This window comes from Halichoeres trimaculatus, unplaced genomic scaffold, assembly GCF_033239565.1.
Source record: "Halichoeres trimaculatus isolate MK-OKI-2021-1 unplaced genomic scaffold, fHalTri1.1 fHalTri1_scaffold_14, whole genome shotgun sequence".
Lineage (NCBI taxonomy): Eukaryota > Metazoa > Chordata > Actinopteri > Labriformes > Labridae > Halichoeres > Halichoeres trimaculatus.
The window spans coordinates 14194008-14219312 of record NW_027437192.1 but is presented as its reverse complement, the minus strand read 5'-3'; positions in this window follow the sequence as shown (position 1 = coordinate 14219312).

The window sequence follows — 25305 nt, the reverse complement described above, 5'->3', positions numbered from 1 at the left end:
GTGTGAGATTTTCTAACAACGTATTCCTGTTTTGGAGAAAATCTGTCTGAACACTGATCGATATATTTTTATACGGAATATATTTTCTAAAATTAGCGAGGGGGGGTTATGGAGTGGGAGCCTCAAAGGGATTGCAGCTGAAATGAAGCATTTCAAACAGAAGCTGAAATAAGAAATAAGGCTTTCCAAAACACCAATGTGAGAAACAGTGGAAATTGTTTGAGCTGTAAATCAGGTCAAACTTCTACAGGCCTCATGTTTTAATGCTGATAGAAACAAAACACTAATTGGTTCTGATCTTAACAGCCCATTATTTTTCTATTATTTATTTACAAGTTGTACATTTACAGTGCAGGTTACTGTGACAAAGTTCAACAGATGGGTGACCCTGTCTACTCCCCCACAGACAGCCCGGCACTCAGACAGAAGTACAGGACAGTAGTTCAGTGGGTGCTGGCTGCAGCAGTTCCGGTTGCAGGGTCTAGTTTCCACATGATGAGAGTGTAATCCTTGCAGGTTCCTGCCTGCTGCTTTGTTTTCCTCTCTGTCTGACTCATCCCTCCAACCTGTGGGAAGGAGGGAGAGATGGACTACGTCACTGTCATAACATGAGATTACTGTCTAGCATGCGCTGTCTCAAAGGGATGGGAAAGATGCCCCGGAGTTTCTTTTCTCTCCTCTGTCTGTTTGTGCTCTGGTTCCTCATATTGCACTTTTTGTTATCGCCTCTCCTTTTCTTCCTTCTCTGTTTGTCTCTCAGAATTTACTGGTTTCCATTCGTATTCTTGATTACCGAAAAAGTTTTTGCACATAAAATAATGGTTGTTGTTGTTGGGTTTTTTTTATTTATTTTTTTTTATCTCATGTTCTCTGAATTCCCTCAGTACCAGTACCTCTACTCAATTTTAGATTAAATGTTAAAGTTTATACATCATCATCTAAAACAAAGACTTATACTTTATTCATATGTATTGGGTTGTTTCATTGCATGTCATTGATTATTTTATATAAGGGGTCCACCGTGTCGCTATTTTTCATTTTTGGTATATGTAATCCCATTATACAACCATATCATAATGTAAACAAATTTGTCGCAATCATCATTTTGTCTTGTGCTGTATTTTATCATACTGAATTCTGTTCTATCTTGTGGTACTGTGTTAAATCAAAGTGTACCCTGTACAATAATGTATTTTGTCATACTATGTCTGTATGTTACTGTATCATTGTTGTACTGTTTTAAATCAAGCTTTCATCTTCAAGTGAACACAGCTGTAAGAGAAGACTGTTCTTTCACTTCTCAGCCTTACTCCCACCAAGTTTCTCATTATCTGTATGAATCCCAGGCCTTATCTGCTGGCACCTGCGCTGCTGCTTGGCTTTAGCAAACTAAATCCAGCTGGATCAGTGCTAAACACAGCAGGATTACAAAAGGGTTTAACACTGAAGCGTGGGGACTCCACACTGAAAGCTGTACTGACGCTTCCTCACCACACATTACAATCGATTTGTTTTCCACCAGTCCACTTTGACGTGTGGTGTGGCTTTGAAGCCAAAAGCCACCTGTCTCTCAAAGTCATTGTATCATAGCTGAACAAAGTAGGCTTTAAACCATTCATACCATAGGGATTTTATTTGTTTATCAAAGGGGGATGTCTTTACCAAGGGTCATAAAAAATCTTTTTCTAAATGATCTAATTTTGCCTGCAGCGATGAGCCCATTTTTAAACCTCAGCTGCAACAATCATAACTACCTGATTCAAGATCCTACATGCAGCCGAGGTTTGCAGTTGAGGTTTTGGGTCTTGATAGTTTACCCTCTGGGTGAAGCGGTTACTTCAAAAGCTCAAAACACACCAGTGTCCTGGGTGCCAAATGAGCTTAACAAAGTACACAGATGTGTGTAAACGTCTTCTTATACATCCCCAGTGTTCTGCCATCCACCTGGCAGGAAAGCACAGTGCCAAGAACAAAACCTGCACCTGCACCAATCATCCGCCTCATTGTTTCAAAATCTTCCCCATCGCCATGAAAGGTGAAGTGAAGATTGAGCATTCTGTGTCGAGCCTCAGTTTGACGTGTGTTTGAACTTTGAGGTTTGAAATTGTTTTTGCGCCCCAGGAGTGAAGACGAAAGCCACCTTAACTGTGGCTGGTAAGAAAAACAAATGAAGGTCGGAGCATTTTCTTGTGAAAGAAAAGCAGGAAACTTTTGAATACTGAAGGCCAACAGTTCAAAGAGCTAAAGGCACTGTCTCACACACACACACAAATACATACATAAACACACTGTATGCCAATCAATTTAAACAAACAGGAGGCCTCATGGACCTCCTAACAAGGCCAAATGCACAATGACTAAAGCAACTAGTTGTCTTGTGCACACACAAATACACACACCCTCACATAAATAGAAGCAACTTGGTTTGAGTCATTGCATACACACACACACACACACACACACACACACACACACACACACACACACACACACACACACACACCAGGCCTCTCATTGCCTCTCCTGTTTCAGCTACATGCACCAGTAATGCGTGCAGCCACACAGGAGAGGCCTTGTGTACGACGGGTCGTAACAACTGCGGCAGTAGCTGAACAGTGACCTTTGCCCCCTGACAGCATGGGAAAGTGGGCACACTCAGCTGTCAGGACCCCACTTACACCAGCCCACAGTAATGGTTAAAGGATGATTAGACATCAATGAGAAGATGTCCACAAAGCCAACTGAGGAATGTCATAAATACACATAAGTGGACAAAAAATACACAAACACACTTCAAAGACACATCTGAGTAATTGATCCACACATATCCAAACACTGCAGCACAGCCTTAATAAAATCATTGTCCAGATCTCTGCAATTAAGATGTGACAACGCAGAAAAAAAGACTCTACTCATTATTCTAATTGATCTTTCTCTAAAGCTCTCCCCCAGAGAGATGCTGTCCAGCTGGTGTAAGGAGCTGAGACCAGGCTTGACTTTAACTTTTTGTACGTCCTGCTAATCACTGGAAATTTAAATTAGCACTGACCAACATCCAACTGTGGAGCCTGGTTTCTACCAAGAAGTTCAGTTCGGTTCGTCTAGGTTAGGCACATTCCGCTGACCAATCCCAGCACAGATCCTTAACTAACTGAGAGGTTGTTTGCACGACAACGGTTTTAGGGAGAAACGCAAAAGTTTTGCTGGGTTGGGCCTCGCATTTACGCAGGAACTGCATTTTAGCCAACCCGAAACGCAAACTTCTGAAAATGACCTCCAGAGTGAGATTTTTCTGAAACGCTGCCGACACTGTTGCCATGTAAACGCTGACATCACACTCCGCTCTGCACTAGCGCATGCAACAGTACAACAGCACCGTTGTTACGATCGTTGTATACTACCGTGTTGTGCTTGAGCTGCTTAATCTGCTGAATCTGTTGACTGTCTTTCTATAAGATGTGCTTCTGTTGCACTGCTTCTGGAATTAGCACACCCCAATACACCAGATGATCAGCTCAACTCTACTTCAGTGGAGGTCTCTCAAAAGCTGCTTCTGGACAAGACAGTTGGCATGCTTTCTACATCGTTTTCAGTCCCTCAGTGTTTCCACGTAAACGCAGGGTTTTTTTTTTACTGTGTTTTAGCGTTTTTGAATGAAACGTTGTCATGTAAACGGGGCATAAGACAAACCGTCCTACTTTTAAGAACCTTTCCATTGGGTTGCCAGGCTTAACCAATCCAATCCCAGTAGGTGGAGCTACAACACTGCGGACTGTTAATTGCTCAAGACTTACTTTGCGACAGCAGCTGTATTATCTCCTATTGCTGTTCTTTGTTTACTGTGCTACGTTTTTCCTCTTTGTTGGGGGTACACTGTGTCGCGCTGCAAGAGCGTCACACTATTACGTAACTGACATGGCTATGGGAATCCAGCTTACACGACGCCTACCAAGAGAGGGCATGGTTGGCTGAGAAAACAAAAACAGGATCAGGCCTATCCATGCTAACCCATACCAAACTGTACTGATCCAAACCGGACTGTTTCACGGAAACTGAGCCCATGTGGCCGAGATGGATGCAACTGCAGCTTTTCATGTTTATTTCATACTATGCATGGCCATCATGGTCATCTACTTCCTCTTTGGGGTGAAATTAGCTAAGTCGAAGTGTAGTGAGACAATCACATTATCTGCATGTATCCACTGAGCTATGTTAAGTCCATCCTTGGTTTGACTACCTTGTTTTCATGCAAGTTAGTAGTCCAGTCTTATACTGACTAAGCTCATAGCCTGATTTCTTATGCTGTGCGTAAACGCACTGACTGACACCAATCCCCTTTGGTTTTGAAGAGATTTGAAACACATTTATGGTTATGTTAAGGTCTATGACAAGTACCATGGCTTTTTCTCCTGCTGTCCCTTCTCTACTCTGAGCTCAGTTTTGTCTTGTTTTTTTTTTTTACTTTAGTTTCTTTTTGAGGGGGCTGTAATGTCATCCATTGTTTTTAACACCCAGAAGGAGAGAAGCAGGGATCTAGAGGAAGCAATATTGCAACACTTTTAAAGATTGGTCAATGTAATAAATACAAGCTTCTAAAAACTGGCATTCACAGAAATGAAGCTGCATGGCATATTTGCAACAAAGACATTCACACTTTGGTTGTAATATCCCATTTATATGCACTGACGCCCACACGCTGCCAAGTTTTTCAAACCCTTCAAGACATCAGAGTATTTCTGTCCTTCTGGTTCTCACAGTCCTCAGTCCCTGCAGGAATGCCAAGTATCCAGGAACCCCCCCAGCCGGGCAGCCAGTGGTTAGGCCCGTGATTTAAAACAGCTCTGGTTCTTCCCATGTCACATGCTGTTACAGGGGGCATGTGGAGATACATGCCACAGCCCTCAGCCTTCAGCCTCTACTGAGGCTTCATGCACTCAAGAGTGTCTTTTTTTAAGATGAGGCAGAGCTGGTCACCTAGATCCCAACCACTTCAAGGGATTAAAAGGGTGTTCAGTGTTTAAATCCGTAAATAACAATTTGCAAATGTAACTGCAAACCATTTTTGGAAGCATTGCACACATTTTTGTGGTGACAGCTGCATTTTTGTCTTACCCAGTCACTGATTTCCATTTAAAGCTCCTGTGACAGAGAATCTGGTTGATTAAATCTTGGTGATCCCTGTTGACTCTCATGTCTTTGTATATGTCTTAGTGTAATTTTTAAATGAAAAATCTCATCCTGCTTCCTCTACACAGTCGCCCATGTCACTCACTCTTGATCTTTGGCATGGGGAAAGTAAACAAGGGCTGTTTCAACAAAGTTCTGTAAATCGTGTGACACCTACCCCCCACAGCAGCAACTGACTTGAAACAGATCTCAGTTTATATGTAACCTGTCTGGTCTATGATGAATCTGTTTGTATTTATGGGTCACAAAAGAGACACCTGTATTAATATTAATTCGTTTCACCTCTAGCTTAGGACTACCTAAAGGAACTTTAAGTGTTCATGTCAGTCTTTATTCAGTTAGAATTGAAATCTTGATAAAAAAAAAAACTTTTTCAAAAAAAAAAAAATTGAAATTGATGTCTGTTTTCAAAATCAACAAGAGAACAAAATAACTGTTGAAAAATTCCTTGTCAACCTTTTCCCTGTTCTGATTTTGCAAAATGAAATAATTGGTCAATAATGTAACAAAAGTTTTGCGCCTGAAATATAATTTAAAAAATGCTATAAAACTGAGAATGCAACAAGATGCTGACCCCAAAAGGTAATAACTTTTTGTCCAAAGTAACAACTAGTTACTTTTGGGTCAGATATAAAATTTAGGGTTTTATAAATTTGTTTAAATACAATTTTGGACATTGTTATGTATCGGGCTCTAATAGGCCCCCACTGTTTGCTCGAAATACATTTTTAAAAATGATAGATTAAATGATGAATGTCAGTGATAACCATTTGGGGGAAAAATGCTGGTGATGTTTAAAAAAACTAAACTTAAAAAACTAATAAAAGTATTTATATGTATAAAAATGATATAAAAACTATATGTATAAAAATATTAAAAAGAAAAAATATAAAACAGAAAAATAAACATGTTTTTTTTTATTAAAAAATAACTAATAATGATAATTTAATCATTACAAGTGCTGCATTTGTCAAAGGAAAAACATGTTCACTTTCTTTAGGCAGAGCCAGGTTTAAATTGGGCAACACACAGTGATGTTAAGCTTCAATGAAGAAACATAAATATATGTCTTCACTCTAATCAGGCTAGTTATAACGGGTCAATGAACACACTCCCCTTCAACAATCACACTTCAATTGTTATCCTCTCTCAGACAGCTGTGATCCACCAGCCCACAGATGATCAGGCGAGAGGAGCAGAGACTGGTAATCCACCACTTGTGTGTGTGTGTGTGTGTGTGTGTGTGTGTGTGTGTGTGTGTGTGTGTGTGTGTGTGTGTGTGTGTGTGTGTGTGTGTGTGTGTGTGTGTAAGCAGAGGACCTGTTACTGATATGCATGTGAACGTGTACATGTCTGTGAGATGCAGGTTTGCATGTGTGTGGCGTGGAGGGTTTCATGCCCTGTGTCCTCTCCCTGTCAGGCTGGCAGCTGACTGTTATTAATATTTCACAGCTAACAAATGGAGAGCACAGGCAGGACCATGTGTGTGAGTGTGTGAGTGTGTGTGTGTGTGTTTAACCCCGGCATGACAGCAGTATAACTGACATAATTACCCACCCTTCCTAAACGTCACACACACCCTGTCACACACACACACACACACACACACACACACACACACACAGACTCAGACAGAGCTCTGTGTCATTCACTGTTTGCTCACGTTTGAACTGATTTATTTACAGCAGTCACGTGCAGACAAGTGGCAGCATTTATCATATAACTAAACAAATACATAAACCTATTAACATTTTTTCGATCATTATGAATCCTCTCGTCAACTTATTCTGATGAACAACACATTGACTAAAAGGTCGGTTACAGGGCTGTAAGGTGGGTTGATTTTGTATAGCACGGCTGTTGGCTATCATGGCTTGACAGCTCAGTTCACAAACTCAAGAACATATGTCATATAAAATAAGAGGACAATGTCAAAAGACTTTCACCTGCGATGGAGCAAAAGTTTTGCGTTATCATAACTGCTCAGTTCACTGACTTTGAGAAGGCCCCACAGTTTATTTTTGCCATTAAAACACTGCCAGCCAGCACCGTCTAAAGCTGGCCACACAAAAGATGAGTTTAAAGTAGTGGGAAACCACACATATTAAGGCAGTTCAGATAATTTCTGACAAGAAAATCCAAGGATCACACAGACTAAATGACTCCATAAGACTGCCAGACCCACACTTTATGAGTACATAGATGAGATCTCACAGAAGCTCTCATGATCAAATTGGGCAAGCAATCCTGGTGTGTGTTGCAGCGAACAGAAACAAGATAAATATGGGTAATTATTGCCACAAACTGTTCTTATTTTTCATTTTTACACCTAGCTCTGGGTATATTTTGTTGCTGTAACATCCGATCAGTGACACCTCCCAGTCTCCTCCTCTCATTGGTTCTTCCAGATATTCTGTCAGATCAGGTCAGGAATCATAAATATTTAACATGTTTGATAATAACTGCTCCAGGGCGGCTAGGCTCTGGTGCAGAGTTTCATTGACACACATTTGAAAATTATTCAGACAAATTGTTGGTTACCCCGACCCCCAAAATAAGGTCACGCCCTTCCCCTGATTACTTCAGGAGGCAAATCAGACCCTCAGTCTGACAGAAAACCATCTTGTGTGTGCCCAGCCCACGGCAATGTATCTTAATGAGGAGGTCCCAGTCTCCATAGGGCTGTCAGGGGTATTTAAGGGCTGCAGAAATTTGACAGGAAGAGGTGGAAATTAATTGTATTCCAACATTTTGGCATAAAATAAAAAATCTTTCTTTCTTTATTTCTAATTCAATTATTTAATCTGTTCTTTTTTATTTTATCTGTTTTTTTAATTTTTCATTTATTCATTTATCTACTTGTGTTTTTTTATTTATTTATGTTTTTTTATTTATTTATTTATATTATTTATTTATTTATTTATTTTGGGGGGGGGGCGCACATCATTACACACTATTTACAAAAATCTGTTTTATCAAGTTCTCAGAGAGCATCTGTTTTGATTTTCACTGGTATTGAGAAAGTTGCTTTATTACTACTTACTAAAAAAATAACCTACCTCCTCTTGAAACTAAACAAAATAACTAAAAACAAACAAACAAAATAAAATTAAAAAATAGAAAATAAACAAAAAAAAAAACACCAGTCTGGATGATACCTCCTGGGCATCTAGTGTGAGAAAAATGACCAAAGTCTATTTTCAAAATACAACATTAAATGTAATGACATGGATACCAAAATGATCAATTTTTGATAAGAATGTGAAATATTCCTCAATAAACTTACTTTTACTTACTTTTAAAGGTGTATATTTATGTTTTGTTATATCACCATACTGTTAAAGGGATTTTAAAAGTTAGACAGAAAAGTTTGTTGAATGCCTGGTTTGAGAAACTATTATTTTGTTAACTGTAAATTGTTTTAAAATATCTCCATGTCAAAAATTTGGAGTCAAATAACAGATTTTTTTTTCCAGGGAGAGATGTCTGGTTTAACTTGGTAAGGTTTTATTCAGCTTTGATTACTCCATCACTTGACACAATCACTTATGTGTTTGCAAGCATAGAAAAAAAACTTTATTTGTTAAGGCTGCTGCTTGTGATGTCAGTGACCATTTGTTATAGAAATATTACTTCCTGGTAGCAACCAGCTAGTAAAAACAAATCATGATGATGCACATGATCATGTAACGTCTGTGTATACCACATGAAGATTACATAACTTGGTATAAATTGACTAACTGGTTAAATTGTACCTGAAAAAATAATCTTGTTTTTTCCAATACAGTCAAAATTTCTATGCTTAGGCACTACAGATAATCATTTAAAGAGCAATATGTTGAGCATCATATGAAGTATTGCACGAAGCTGTAAACGCACGCTTTGAAAATCAAATAATCCTCAAGGTATTTTCAGGAGAGAAACTTCTAAGTCTCTTTCTTCTCTGGACTTCTTAAACGATGAGGGCGTCGCATGTTTAACACAGCAGATAACTAATTTTGGAATGAAAATTAATGCCAAAGTTACAACAGCTATCTTAGTTGTTTGCTGTTTTTGTACGTGAAAACATCAAAAAAAACTCTTCATCATCCCATGTGAAAGTTCTCCCTGATGAGACGGCTTTGAAGAGGCCTTTGAAGTTGGAGGAGCCGTGGTACTAATGCTGATTTTTTTAATTGATAAAGCTCAGCTGAACGGTAAATGGCTTTTCATCGGGGATAGGAAGTGCTGAATGGAGGCCAGACTGGACGCTGCCGAGCCTCGGGCTGTGTGATAATAAACGGGAGGGGTTGGGAAAGCAATGATAAGGAAAAAGTGGTTAATTGTGTGAGAGTGTGTGTTTGGGTGTGTGCAGTTGTTGCTGTGTCCTTCTCTCTCTGTCTTTGGGAGTGTGCATCTGTTTATGTGTTAGAAAGCATGTGGCTCTTCACTGGAAGTACACGACGTATGTAATGAGTTTTTCTTATAAAGAGATGGTTACAGGTCAGTGGACGGTAACTTCTTCAAATCAAGATATGAAGATAGACAACACTAGATGCATAAAAGGAAAAAGTAAAGTAAAACTCAAAAACTTTAACTGTCTTTAACCTGGAAGCTACAAGGGAATTGTTAGAGGGTCAAATCTGAACCAACTTTAAGTAAATTGTTTTCAACTAACTCCAGTTAAGAACAGAGATATTAAAATTACGAGCTTTGCTAAAAAGAGGAGGCTAAAAGCCTCTTCACCTCATGTTAGGTCATCCAAAAGTTAGTTTCAGTCAACATTTCCAATATGGCAATAGGCGTCCAAATTCTATTTCAAACACCAAAAGGTCACTGAGGGTGTCCTACCTACCCTTACAAGCCTTAAAATAGTAGCTCACCAAGCAACCTCAAGCAAAAGAAAATCAAAGAATAAAAAAGAAAATACAAAGAATTGACGCAAACTCAGTCTACTTACTACAACGCTTTATATCTATTCAATCTCCCCTCCCCCCACCTCACAAAAGCCCCGTTTCCACCAGGCAGTCAGGTTTGGATCAGTACAGCTTTAAACAGGTTGGATAGGTTAAGCCTGGTCCCGTTTGTGTTTCTGTAGCTAACTGTGCCCCCTTGTGGTAGACAGCGTGTAAGCCGGACGCTGATAGCTGTGTCAGTTATGTAATGGCGTGACAACATAGCAGCGTGTCACGGTGTACTTCACCGATAAATCCAACAAAGAAGAAAAATGTGACACGGTACACAAAAAGCAACTGTGGGACACATCCAGCAATTCATCTTCTTTGTGATTTCCATGTGGCTCTTTGTTACAAGGCGCAATCAAGCTTTGTTTCAGAGAACGCTGTGTGCTGCCAGGAGAAATACAGCTGCTGTCGCACAGTAAGTCTTTCGAGCAATCAACGGTCAACAGTGTTGCAGCTCCACCTTCTGGGATCGTATTGATTTAGCCTGGCACCCCAACAGAAGGGTTCTTAAAAGTAGGATAGTTGGTTTCAGTTATTTGGGTATTTGTCCCAGGATTGGTCGGTGGAATGTGCCATACCTTGACGAACCGAACTGAACCGCTTTGTGGAAACAGAGGCTCAACAATTGGCTGTTGGTCAGCGCTAGTATCTTCAACATCCCAATGGAAGGGTGCCAAAAAGTGGGACATTTTGTCTCTGCCATTTGGGGATCTGTCCCAGGATCAATCAGTGAAAACTAGGGGTAGCAAACACTGGAAATTTGGGCAACAATCTGATACCAAGTAAATACAGGGCTAGTATCGCTGATACTGATGCCAATACCTGTACTTTTTACATGAAATGAAATGATCATTGAATAATTTTTTGATTTTGCCTTGAGTTGGTTGATTTTGATTATGATTATGGTAAAACACAGTACAAAGATTTCAGGCGATAAAAATGCTTTTTATTTGCTAACCACAAAAATAGAACATAATTTTAACTGTATAAAAGTAATTGAATAACTATTCTACCACCACAATTGTTTTAGGGAAAAAAAATCACAAGGGCAAAATAACAAAAAGGTTCCTCCCATTTGCACAGAGAAACAGCAGATGGAGGAAAGTAAAGTAAATTGCTAGACAACATAAGAGGAACTGCAGTATCGAGCTCATCACGCTAGTATCAATCCAATACCAATACTCATCTTGGTATCGATACTATCGATATTTAGATCGATACGCCCACCCCTAGTGAAAATGCCACAGCATGCATATCGTACAGAGACAAACCGAACTAAACCGCTTGGTGGAAACGTGGCTAAAGAGTATCAGCCAATCATGTTTGACTTAAGTACCTGACCAAATGAGCAGTAGCTAGTGTGCAGACTCAGTAGCCAGCCGCCTTTGTTTTCAAACCAAACATGAATGGAATTATTGTTACAAATTTGGCTTTTATCTTACTGTTACTACAGCTAGCATACCGTTTGGAGATAAACAATGAGTGAACCACGTCCATCAAGAAAAAAAACAGATTGACAAATTTCAAAGCCCTGGATGACCACCTGTAGCATCAAACATCATAAAAAGGTAAGTCTATAACAAGGTGCTAAATGTACCCAGCAGGAAAAATAAATAAATAAATACATGAGGGGACTAGAAGTAGCTTGTGACCAGTTTCATTTTTTGAAAGTAGATCTTATGTTGAAAAAGGTCGGAGATCCATTTATTATACAACCTATGGCCTACACACTGATGCCAGTAGAGCTATAAGGAGACAACAGACAGCTAATAACTGATCAATTAACAGCAGTGTGTTCATAGAAATGAGGAAAACAGAGTTTATTCACAATAAGTTCACAGATTCAAAGAAAAAAATAACAGCTCAAATTGTCCACAGGGGACACCAAACTGGGCATCAAATCATCCTTGCAGTGGCTTTAGCTAACAACCTAAACATAACTGGAGGTGAAATGCTACAATTTTCATCGGTCCTGAAAATCTGCCCCCCTGATGAACCTTTGGCAACCATTAACAAACTGTTCCCGCTGAATATAAATGTGTTTGACATAATACTGCTTTTGAATATTTGGTTATGTTTAGGCATAAGAACAATGTGAGGTTGAGGGAAACATTGTGGTTTGGGTTAAAATGGCTACCTTGAGTAGTTTACTCAGTCTTTGTAATTATGGTCATAAATAGCTCAACTTGTTCTGGTGAAAGAAAAAACTGTGGCAAACAGGAACCAACAGAGCTGAATGAGAACTTTTAGACTCTAACATTAATTAAAGACCTCCCATGATTCCAACATGGCGCCCCCTGGAGGCCTTTACCAACCCAGTGTAAAATGTTTGAAGACTTTTTCTGTTGTTTGTTTCAGACAGTCCTGTTTAAATAGTTTTAAACTTTATATGTCACACATTTGAGTAATATCTCAAAGGAAGAGCAAGATTTGAATTTTTCCTTTTCATAAAGATGAAGATGAAACAACAGGTGAAACCAGATGGACGTAGAGTCAAGAAGAAATTAAGTCTGGAAAGAAGCAAAAAAGTCAAAAAGAAAACAGCGACATGATGAATGGAGGAAAAGCATGTCCGAGCGGCCTTTTTATCTTGCTCACTGTGTGTGTGTGAGTGTGTGTGTGTGTGTGTGTGTGTGTGTGTGTGTGTGTGAGTTTGTGAGACTGTGCTGCAAACTAATGGAGCTGGCAGGGCGGAATCAATTACTGACCGGCGAGAATTTTCCCACAAGCCGGAGCTGGTGGGAAAACAGGAGCTCCTCAACATGCATCTGTACGTGTGTGGGTGGGTGTGTGTGCTTGTGTGTGTGTGTGTGTGTGTATTTACAGTTGAGTGGGCAGCTTGCTGGTGTACCTGTGCCTGAGCATGTGTAAGTGTGTCGTCATGTGTGTGTCTGCTGTCAGTGCATGACTAAAAGGCACATGCGTAGGTGTGTTCATGTTAACGTGTGTGTGTGTGTGTGTGTGTGTGTGTGTGTGTGTGTGTGTGTGTGTGTGCGTGCGCGCTGGTAAGGACAGCTGGCATGGAGCAGACACTGGGAAAGGAGCCGGGAGGCCTTCAGAAAAGAAACAAGTTGATGTATAAACGAGTGACTCAGTGTTCTTACGAAGCGTGGTATGTTTTCTGTCTCCTCTGTCACTCCCTGGGAGAAAAAGACTCAATCACTGTCTGAACCTTTCATTTTACCCAACGTATTACATCATAGATGGTCCTGTTACTGAAATGCAGTTACAGGCTTAAATGTGAAGTTATGGAGATGTAGGGGTTTGTTCAAAGTGCTTTAGTTATTTTATCCATCTAGCTTATCTATTTTTTTTAACTTCTCCAATGATAAATAAAGCTTCCATGAGTTAAATAATATTAATAACATATTCTTTTAAAGATGTCATCCTCTACGTTTTGCACAGCAGAGATACCCTGAGTGTCCACAGAGGGTGCCAAAATCAACACAGTCTGGTTTTATTTGACATCTGCAAGAAATCAATCTTTGTAGATTTACAAACTGTAAAATAAATTCAAATTTCCTCATCAGTCATGTTTTCCCAATTCCCTTTCATGTAGCTTTGCATTCAGACATGATTTGTATTTTTTTGTGTGTGTGGAAGAAAGAGAAAGACTAAAGCATTACCCTCATTACTCAGAGGAAACAACCCGGCGCAAGAGCTTCACATTACATACACATGCTTTGTGTGTGTATGTGTGTATGTGTGTATGTGTGTGTGTGTGTCAGCCTCATGCGTGCATGTTGCCGGCCTTTCATTTCTCTGATTGTTCTCCTCAATAATCGACTCTGTATTAAGTGGCTGCTGCTCCGTACTGAATGACTGCAGGAGGAAGCAGTGCCATGCAGGATAACACTGGACTGAGGGCCTGGTGACCCACGGGATACTGAGCCTGGCGACTTACACACAATAACACAAATGTAGTCACACACACACACACACACACACACACACACACACACACACACACACACACACACACACACACACACACACACACACACACACACACACACACACACACACACACACACACACAATTTGGAGTCAATAAGGCTGGACAACAGTGTGTTTCTTGGGTGGGTCTTTAAAAACCAATCATGCAGACATCTTGGCTCTTAGCATTGTTGGGTGCTACAGGAACGCCGCCTCTATGACAGCATACAACTGCAAGTGAAGTACAGTAAACACACACACACACAAGCACACATCCACACACAGTGTAGTTTTGTTTCAGTGTAATAATTTCCTTGTCCTCTACAGTTCTATATTTTCTTAAATTCCTGAAAAGATGGATGCTATTAAACAGCTGATGCAACAACAGTGGCAGCCTTTCAGGCAGACTGTCTGCTACAGTTTGGTGTGAGTTGCAGGTTTGTACGATAATTTGTTAACTGACAGTGTTAATGATGACCCAGTACATATTTTATTTTCCAGATGTTAGTATTGAGAATATTGCCAGGATCTGGATCGTACTTCTACATCCGTCAGAAATAATTATGGCGTTGTCTTTTATTCTTTTGCAAAGCAATCCGACCATTTATTCATATGGTGAAAACGGCCCTATCTCACAATGATAAAGAATCCTTTAAAAAAATCCTGCATCCAGACGGTGATCCGGATCGCCACCAAAATGTAATCACTTCTTCCTTATCCCATTTTGAACATTTTCAGAAAATTTCATCAGGATCAATTTGTCTCTTTTTGAGTTATGTTGTTCACAGACAAACAAACATACTATCCCAAAAAACATAACCTCCTTGGTGAAGGTAATTATGCACTTCAACGGAAACGCTTTAAAGTATGCACTTGTAAGAATGCATTAGTTTATAATGCATATTTAAGTCTGCACTTCGATGTTTTCACTTACTCAGTATGAGTAAGTGTTTATCTAAAAACACATTTTTAAGTATTGTCATCGCAGAGTGCACTTTGATGGTATCCACCTTTATGAATGTATTTATTTAAGCTTGAATTTTGAAGGACTATGACCATGTTTTGTTGCACGAAGAACACAAAAAAATAGCTAGAGGAAAATGTACTGACATGAGCTTTCATATTTTATGAGGATTAATAGTGCATTTTCAAGTTCAATCTTTTGCATATTTCCATCTTTAATGTATTTTTTGAAGTATACACCATCTGAACCGATCACTGCTTTCAACCCTTTACAATCAGAATTGATTCAAGAAGCCAGTGCAGTTTATTAAATGAATGTTGTCTGGGTCAGGATCTGTTGAACTTATAGGATTTTCTTCTTGGAGAGGTTTGTTACAGGGTCAGGGGTCATCATAGTCAGCCATGATTTAAAAAATGTCAGAATTGGAAAATACATTTCTGGAGCAGGTGATTTTTCTGATGATGGTTTAGAGGTGAGAACGACTGCAGTAAGTGAAGAAACACTTGAACATTAAAACTTACAGTGCACAGGAATTTGCCAAAAAGTCTGATCCCTCAAGACGTTTTTTTTGGTTTGTTTGTTTTTGTTTTGTTTGTTGTCCTCCAATTGCAGACAGATTCAGAAAATCAGTCCCACTCATACACACTGAGAGCTCTCACGCTGTGTCACGTGTATTTGCGTTCCCCTCTATGCCACCTTACTTTCTTTCCTCAGCCATCACAGCAGGCCAAGAGAAACTTTACACAGTTCCTCTAATGTTGTTAGAAACCACCCACTGTGACATGCTCTGAACCTGATGTCAGTATTTCCTCACCTGCTTTGAGGTCCACTAATATGCACACATGTGACGATGTTTAACTCTATCTACAGAAAGCAAAACTGACACTTTACACCAACCACATGAAGCTCTTTGCGGATAACCTTTACATTTCAAAGATCATTTTGATTTTATCCTGTAATAAATAAGAAATGAAATTGGAAATTGTTCTGCTCCTGAAATTTACAACTGTCAATGAAACACCTCTTTATCTCATCTTCGCTCTCAGTGAGCTGGGCGTACGTGTGTAATGTCATGTCCTGTCTCCTCATATACACGGATACAGACCCCAACAAACACACACACACACACACACACACACACACACACACACACACACACACACACACACACACACACACACACACACACACACACACACACACATCACAAGTGTCCCGTAACCTTCCTGGTGTCTGAGTGTTGGGTGTAGGATGTCCCACTTGTATATATGTGCGTGTTTGTGTGTGTGAACGTGGCTGCTGCCGCCGTCAAGCTCCTGGCGTTGACACAGTAAACTGATACTAAGGGGTCTAAGAGGGGAAATGTCTCACTACCACACACACACACCATACATACACTCACACTCGCTCACTCACACACACACACACAACCCAGAGGGAGAGGAGAGCAGTGGAGGAGCGGCACTCACACGGAGATTGAGTTACAGCTGAATTAGATCTGAGCTGTGGGAACCAGCACCTTCCCTTAGACACACACACACACACACACACACACACACACACACACACACACACACACACACACACACACACACACACACACACACACACACACACACACACACACACAAACACACACGTGTTGTCACCATAGAAGCGTTGGGACACACGCTGAGATGATTCGGTATGTGTACACATTCTCACATACACATGCTCTCCCACACACTCATCGCTTATAAACAAACACACGGTCACGAACAGATGCAGGCAGACCCTCAGGAACACACACACACTCACACACCCTGTCACACACACACACACACAAACAGCATCAAATAAAAATCATAAGGTCCTAGAGACAAATCGCAAACATGGCATGTCATGAATGTACAAATGTGTGTGTGCGTGTGTGTGTGTGTGGCTGGATTAACGGACATAACTATAAACACAGGGACTCATGTGTAAACATTGTGGATTAGAAATACAAACACACGTTTCTGTCAGGTTGGAAGGGAAGCCCTGAGGTGACAAGTTTATAACAAATACACACACACACACTGCAGTACACGTGTGTGTGTGTGTGTGTGTGTGTGTGTGTGTGTATGTGTGTGTGTGTGTGTGTGTGTGTGTGTGTGTGTGTGTGTGTGTGTGTGTGTGTGTGTGTGTGTGCGCGCGCGTGTGTGTGTGTGTTTATTGACAGTACTGGCCTTGACTTGGAGATGGTGGCCCTAAATAAAGCGAGGCTGAAAAGAAAAGGACAGAATGGAGGCCACCACACCACAAGCCAGTTAGCTCTCCACATCTTAATTGCCTTTCTGTTTTCACATGGTAATCATGTTTTTCTCTGTGTGTGTGTGTGTGTGTGTGTGTGTGTGTTTATTTGTGTGCCCCTGCCAGGTTCACACAGCAAAGCCCTCCAAGAGTGTATGTTTGTGTGTATGTCCCCCTGTCATGAAAGCACACACACTTTGCTGCCCACCAAGCTCCACTGAACACACAGAGGGGGGGAAGGATGAAACATTTTCATTTCCATGAAAAGAATGGTTCATATTTTTTCTCACTCTTAATGTCCAATTTTCAAATAGTTCTGACTTTATTCTGTTAACTTCAACAAACTGAAAGTAGCATGGGCTGTTTTAGCTAAAGAGACTTTTGGACAAGACAGTTGTATCGCCAACTACAGGTCTGACATGCATACTACAGCATTGAGGTGTAAACACAATTTTTTTTCACTGTTTTATTTTGGGTGAAACTTTGTCATGTTAACGTAACCTATGAGTGGAGGTGGAGCTTTACTGCTTTCTAGGGGTGTAACGGTACACAAAAATCACATACCTTGGTTTTAGGGTCATGGTTCGGTACATTTTCGGTACAGTATTGAACAACGCGAAACCATTTGCTTGTTAAGCATGTTTATTAATATAATTGATATTAAATGTTAACATCTCTATATTAAAAATTAGACAAATAATTCACATTGAAGGTTTATACAGACATGTTCCTGAGCATTTTTTATATATATAAGTAACTGATCGCTGACAATCCACTCCGTCTTATCCGCGCGCATCTGTGCACTACCGTGTGTTTCAATGAGACAGTCAGTGCACAGTCTGCTGCTGTCTGATCTGCTCTCAGATAAAAAAAGAAAACAAGTCAGTTTTTTTGTTTTTGTTTTGAAACAGAATAATGAAAGAATGAAGCATACACAGATTCTGTGGCTACGGAAGCTCTTTGATATATATCTTCTGATTGGCTCACCATGAGACGTCACGTCCACATAATGTGCAAATGATCGCAAAGCACGAATCACAGACCACTTTCCTCATGAATATTAAAACGCCTTCCCTGCTAAGCCAATCATAGATGAATACTCACTTGAATATTACAGAGCCATATGCAGTGGCTAACGTAAACTTACTGTACTCGTTCGAATACAGTACTGTACTGGACCGAACGGCCTTATGGAGTGGTTCGGCATGGATACATGAACCGTTACACCCCTACTGCTTTCATTTTTTGACAGGACTAAAAACATATATACATATATATACACTGTTTTTTACTCTGTGTTCATCAGATTAAAAGGCTTACTTATAGATACAGTGTTTGCCTGATTCACCGGACAGTGCAAGATAGAGCACACAACTGTGACATTTACTCCTCTGCACTAACTTCATTGTACAACACTTGAAGTTGTGACTTAGCAGGCATATGATGCCTTAACCCCAGACTTTCACAAGACTTTATTTAGCAGCACCTGATGTTATACACTCTGACTTTCTGAAACTTGGAAATGCTTTTGTCAGTACACACAGCAGCACTTCAAACACAGATTATCACCCGCACATCAGGGGCCTTTATGTCCTGGAAAGATCTTGAACATGTCAGGTGCTCATGTTCAACCATACAGACTATTCCTCTTTCACTTCAAAGTCCATCTTAAAGCTGCTGTGTGAATGAGGCCACATGTAGCGCGGTGTGGAGCATCCTGCTGGGAACACTTTAAGCATGAGAAGCAGATTTGTCTCAACACCAGCGAGAGGTCACAGCAGGTCACACAGGAGATAATAACGATCAGAGGATAATCTTCTCCGGTAATGTTTGCTCTCCCTTTGACCCCTGAGTGCCCCTCTGTGAGGCATCAGGCCCTCACACACACACACACACACACACACACACACACACACACACACACACACACACACACACACACACACACACACACACACACACACACACACACACACACACACACACACACGCTTCATGGCACCGGGGCTTCCCCTGCTGCAGCTGTGACCACATGATTACCTGCTTTTGCACCTTCGACTTTCAATATCCATACCACCACACACACACACACACACACACACACACACACACACACACACACACACACACACACACACACACACACACACACTCACACACACACACACAAGGGTTTCAGGAGCACCAGAGGAGAGAAAGGGGAGCGCAAACAAACTCTCCCCAGCTCCTGGGCTCTGGTTTCAGCCTTCCGTCCGCTGTGGCTGGGGGGCCATGGGAACACGGAGCGCTGGGGGCCCTGAGTCAATAAGGAGCAGTGGTTCAACACAATGGAGGCCTGCCTGCAGACAACACCGCTGACAGACACCCACACAAAGGGCCTGTGAATGGGAAGGAGGCTCATGCACACACACATGCACGTGAACACACACACAGTCAGACATGTACACACACAAACACAGAGAAGAATGGAGCAGTGTGTGGTGTGGTTTGCCCACAAGGCCAATGTTTGATGACTGTACACACACACACGCACACACACACTCACAGACACACACACCAACACACACACAACGGCGCTCATGCCCATGATGAGATAAACATAAACTGAGGCCTGTTTGGATTTAAAGCACAGTGTGTACCACAGAGAATCGGTGTGACAAATACACATCAGAAGATTTTACTTCGGATGCATTCTTTGCATTTGTTTCACTCTGTTTTCAGGCTCACAGCTGAACTGGCACCTCTGAGAAAGAATCGACGAAATGTCAGAAAACTGTCACACCTGAAAGTTGACACCTTTCTAGTTTTGACTTACACAACCTCCTAAGAAGCACATATCAGTCATTGTTTGTCCATGATTTCTGATGGATGTAGAAGAAAATAAAACAGGAATGATGTGGTGTCGTTTGTGTTTCTCCCTCTAAGCTTCCGTCGGTTATTTACAACCAAGAGAATTTAACCAGATGTGAGCAAACATCAAATCACAGCTTGTATTTGAGGATTTACATGCTACTGCCAGGGAAAACACACAACCACAGCCTGAGCAGCTCGCATTTCATCAATGCAGCGATCAATCCTTCCATTTGTGGTCCCATAGAGAAGTGGGACAGTGCACTGCTGCGTGGATGTTTGACTGTGGAGGAGGGAATGTGAAGAGATGTGCTGCCCCCTGGTGTCAGCTCAGACAGAAAAAACAGTCTGAGGTTCACCAGCAGATGGCAGCACATTGGCTTTTTAACAAGGAGGCTCACTCCATGTGAATCCATTTAGATCCACATTATGATTAATGGAGAGAGAGAAAGAAAAAGAAAGGAGAAGAAAGAAACTGGAGAAAAAAGATAACAAAAATATTCACTGAGTTTTATCTTACATATGTGGTAACTTTTAATAATCTAAAAAAATAAGAGTAAATATAATTTTACCACATACCAATCAATTAACTAGTATTATTTCAATAGCACTTAACAATAACCAAAAGGTACCCCAAGAGCTTTACAGCAGTGTCAGGAATAACAGTATAAAACATACAAACCATATAACAATACATGAAATCAGAGTAAAGTGCAACACAGCTACATGTGATAAAAGCCTTTCAGAAAAGATAAAACAGAATTTCAAAAAGTGTTCATAAAACAGGGTAACCCTAGTTAAAATTAAAAGCCATCTCAAAGAAGAAAGTCTTCAAGTTAAACTTAAAAAGGCCAAGATCAATAATTGTACAGATGTCTGGGGTTAGCTTGTTCCACCATCTGGGAGCAGCGACTGCAAAGGAAGGGTCACCTCATTGTTTGTACCTGGACCCAGGGACTTCTAGCAGCAGCAGATATGAACTTTGTATGACAGAAGTGCATCAGATTTCTGAAATTATAATGCTTAACTGAAATTTACTGACGAGAAAAGAGTATGTTCCTTTTTAATCACTAGGAAACATTAATTGTATTATTAAGTCAGCAGCTGATATGTACCTTAAAACAACAGCTAAATAAATGTGCAACCTATGCGCCTGTTCTGAATGTGATTTACTACTGTAATTGCCATTAAATCCATAAATTACTTGTCTTTTATCATTTTTGGCTAATATTACTTAAAGGGCAACTCCGGTTTTTGACACCTGGACCTTATTTATAGGTGTGTGCATGCTCATATACTCACTCAGACAAACATCGTGCAGCTCGGAGTCCTTCAGAAGTTATTTAGATCCAACCGATTTTAGCCGGACTTGGCGGGGGCCACGGCAAGGGAGCTTCAGCGCGAGACATAATCTCTGCGAAATCGCTCATTTCAGCTATATTTTTCATCCATCACTATCCATCGTTATCACAAACACACTCCTCTTCTGTTGCCATAGGCGAACACTATCCACAAGCGCACCACCAGTTTGCATTGAGTCGTGGACGTGCTCCTGTTTGTTGTTCTCGAGCCAGCTCTTCGTCTCTTTCCCTCTGCATCCTTCTTTCATGGAGCTCCTCGTCTGTCTACTGGGTCTCAAACCGGTAAGGACAACCGTCAAACTCGAAGTCGTAGTCTGAAGACGGTAGACGAGCTGACTTTATGATAACACTGGCGATAGATGAAAAAATATTAATAATAATGATAATAATAATGAGCGATTTTGCAGAGATCATGTCCCGCGCTGAAGCTCCCTTGCCGTGGCCCCCGCTAAGTGCAGCTAAAATCGGTTGGATCTAAATAACTTCTGAAGGACTCCGAGCTGCACAATGTTTGTCTGAGTGAGTATATGAGCATGCACACACCTATAAATTAGGTCCAGGTGTCAAAAAACCGGAGTTGCTCTTTAATTAATTAATTAAATCTAAAGCAGTAACATGGTGCCCATGGGCACCTAGATGCCCGCAAGAACCACTTTAGGTGCCCTCAAGGCATGTTCCAAAAAACAGCACTTGTCACACTGGAGCTCCTTCCTACCATCATTGTTCTCTTAATCAATAATAATTGTAGAATAATTACCATTGACCAGTGAGCAGTCTCTTCACATAGTATTACCACTTCTACTATGATTGATGTTATTAAAAAGTGATCTGTGCAATTTTGCTGAGGACATTTTTATCAGACAAGTAGCCATTCGTGCCACTCACTTCCCGTGAGGTAGCCCTCAGTCTCAAAAAGGTTGGTGACCCCTGATCTAAACACACTGTCAGTTTCAAAGAAGCAAGTTGGCACACTGTGTGAAATGTAGATAAAAACACAAATTTGAATTTCAAATGATTCAAAGTCTTTTTGCAATTCAAAATGGTGTCAAGAGAAAATATCACATGTTCAAAGTGGCCATGTGATTACATGAAAATTTGCAATCATTATTTTGATGCCAGCGACAAGTTATAGAGAAAGTTTGGACAGGGGCGTGTTTGTCGTTGTGATACATTACCTCTTCCTTAACAACACTGTTAAAGTTGATTAGTTTGAAGATTAGTTTGTGGTGCTTCAAGAGTGAAACATCTCTTTCTTGCTTGTCAAAGGATTTCAGTTTCTCCACAGTTTGAGGTCTTCTTTGTCACTTTTTCATGTTATGATATGACAAATGTTTTCAATGGGTGACAGACAGAACTAAAGGTAGCCTGGACTCTGACTCTTCTACTACAGAGTCATGCTGTTGTAGAGCATACAGAATCTGGCTACAGCTAAACTTTTTTTTTTTTTTGTTCTTGACTATTTTTAATTAATTACTAGCATCAAACTTCAAGGTCCCATATTATGCAACTTTTTATCCAAGCTCAAATTGGTCTCAGAGGTCCCAGGACTGTCAAATTTTTTTTTTTTTGCCTCAAAATCCAGTTATTTCCAGGACTTCAGCCGCTCTATAAATCCCCTCTCCCGAGCGCTCCTAAGAACAAGCTGTTTCTGTGGGAGTAACTCTAAATGCTAATGAGCTGCCCTGTCCACGCCTCCTTCACAACTTCTTTGGACGAGGGTGTGGCTTTCGCTCAGGTACCATGCTGCAATGTTTACACAAAGTGCCTAGATATGGCTCATAGAAGCGCCATGGTTTGATCCAGAGTCTGACCCAGAAGGAGAGGCGCTTGAAGAAATCCAAACTCTACGGCCGCAGCAGGACGTTTCTTAGTGGTTAGTAACTACTGCAGTTACCATCAGATAAATAAAATTAATGTTAGCAGCTTGGTGCTAACCAGAATTATATGACCATACCGGGCAGAAAGAACTGCGCTCAGCCTGGACTGTTAGTTTTTCGAGTCAGTACCATGAGGGACATCTATCAAGCAAACTCAACTGCAGCAGTAGCACACACATTAGTGGTGACTGTGGTCTTAGCGTCCATATTAACAGCTGAGAGTGCGTTCGCTACACTGTAGCACAACATTAGCACCGCGGGGGGCAACCGCGACAAGTAGTCACATCCGTCCAAACAAAAGATAACATTATATATGGGTCATTCTTTAAATGCAGTGCCTTTTGTGTCCCCAGCCTAAATCCAGAGGTATTTTCTGAAAATAATAGAGTTAAGAAAAAAAAACTTTTTATTTTAATGAAATTTCACTAAGTATCTGTTAAAAACACAAGGATATAATTCATAAAACTTGAACAGTTTTTTATAAAAACCATTTAAAAAATTTAAAATGTGCTATTTTGCCATGTCCCTAGTGCCCTTTCCACTGTTTCTTTCAAGAAAATTATGTTGCTGTTGTTTTTTTTCTCAAAATATTTCTGGATATTTTTATTCAGCTATAAGGGGTTCTTTATATATTTGATAAATTTATCAGCAAAAAAATATATATTTTTTGTCTAAAATTGCAGTTTAATATTTGTCCCTGGATTTAGTGTCCACCGCGTTATCCTAAGTTACTGTACCTCTAAGAAGGCTCCACACACATCAGCATGATGTAGTCTTTTGATGTGATGTCATTCCAGAGGAGTGAAATTTAACAGTGGTAAGATTACTCACTTTTCTTTTGTTAATTTTATTATAGTTACTCTTTTATGATGAAGATCTAATGTGGTCAATCATAAAATGTCCACCGTGTTATTGTCCACCGTCTTATTGTCCACCGTCTTATTGTTCACCGTGTTATCCTCATATGGATAACAAGGTGCACACAACACAGTGGACACATTCACTGTGACATATATTTTTAAAAAAAATATATATTAAATTTAGCAGATTGAGATTGACCTTTATGCTTTTCATAAAGCTTAGAGTCATGTTGTTAAGAAGAAATATCAAAATAAAATAAAAAAGATTTTTTTTTTTTTACCATTTATATGACCCCAAAGGCACCACATTAAAGAATGACCCATATATAAAGCTAGCTTCACGCTAAATATATGTCCATACATCTTCTCTTTAATGTCCTCTGATATTATGTACTCATGTGTGTTAACGTAGTGTAAGGAAACTAAGTTACAGTTACTTACGTTAGCTGCCATGCTAAAACCACATTCATCAGGCTATCGCGCTAAGTGGAGCATATAGTAAAGCAACTCAAATTAGTTAAACTTACAGCTCTCACGTATGTAGCTGGGTCACGGACAGTTGGTACAGATCCATGCTTCAGCTTCAGGTTCTTGGCGAATCTTGCTTTGTACCCTCGTTGAGAAAGCAGTCCGAAGTGAATTGGTGAGCACACACATACAACATTTTAGGAGTTGTTGAGGGTGCATCTCCATAAAATATAAAATTAATCCACTGCGTCTTCAAAACCTCAGATGGTGGAGTCAAAAAAGACTTCTGTGCTCTTTTGTGCAGCCAACAACAGAGCAACCGCCGTCGCCATGTTTATTTTACCGAAGCAGCCGACCAGCCAAGGTGGAAACCAACGCGCTGTACAGAAGGGGCAGTACAAGGGGCGGGCCTGGAGGAGTTACTTTTTCAGGATCATGACGTCATGCAGGGCAGATCTCAACTCCGCATGTTTGAGCACATGTCCTGAAAGAAAACTTTGTCTGGAGCAAGCAAGAAAAGGAGACAATAGAATATTCTCATTTCAGGGGTGTAGACAGACTAGGGACGCATATTACGGTTACAAAACC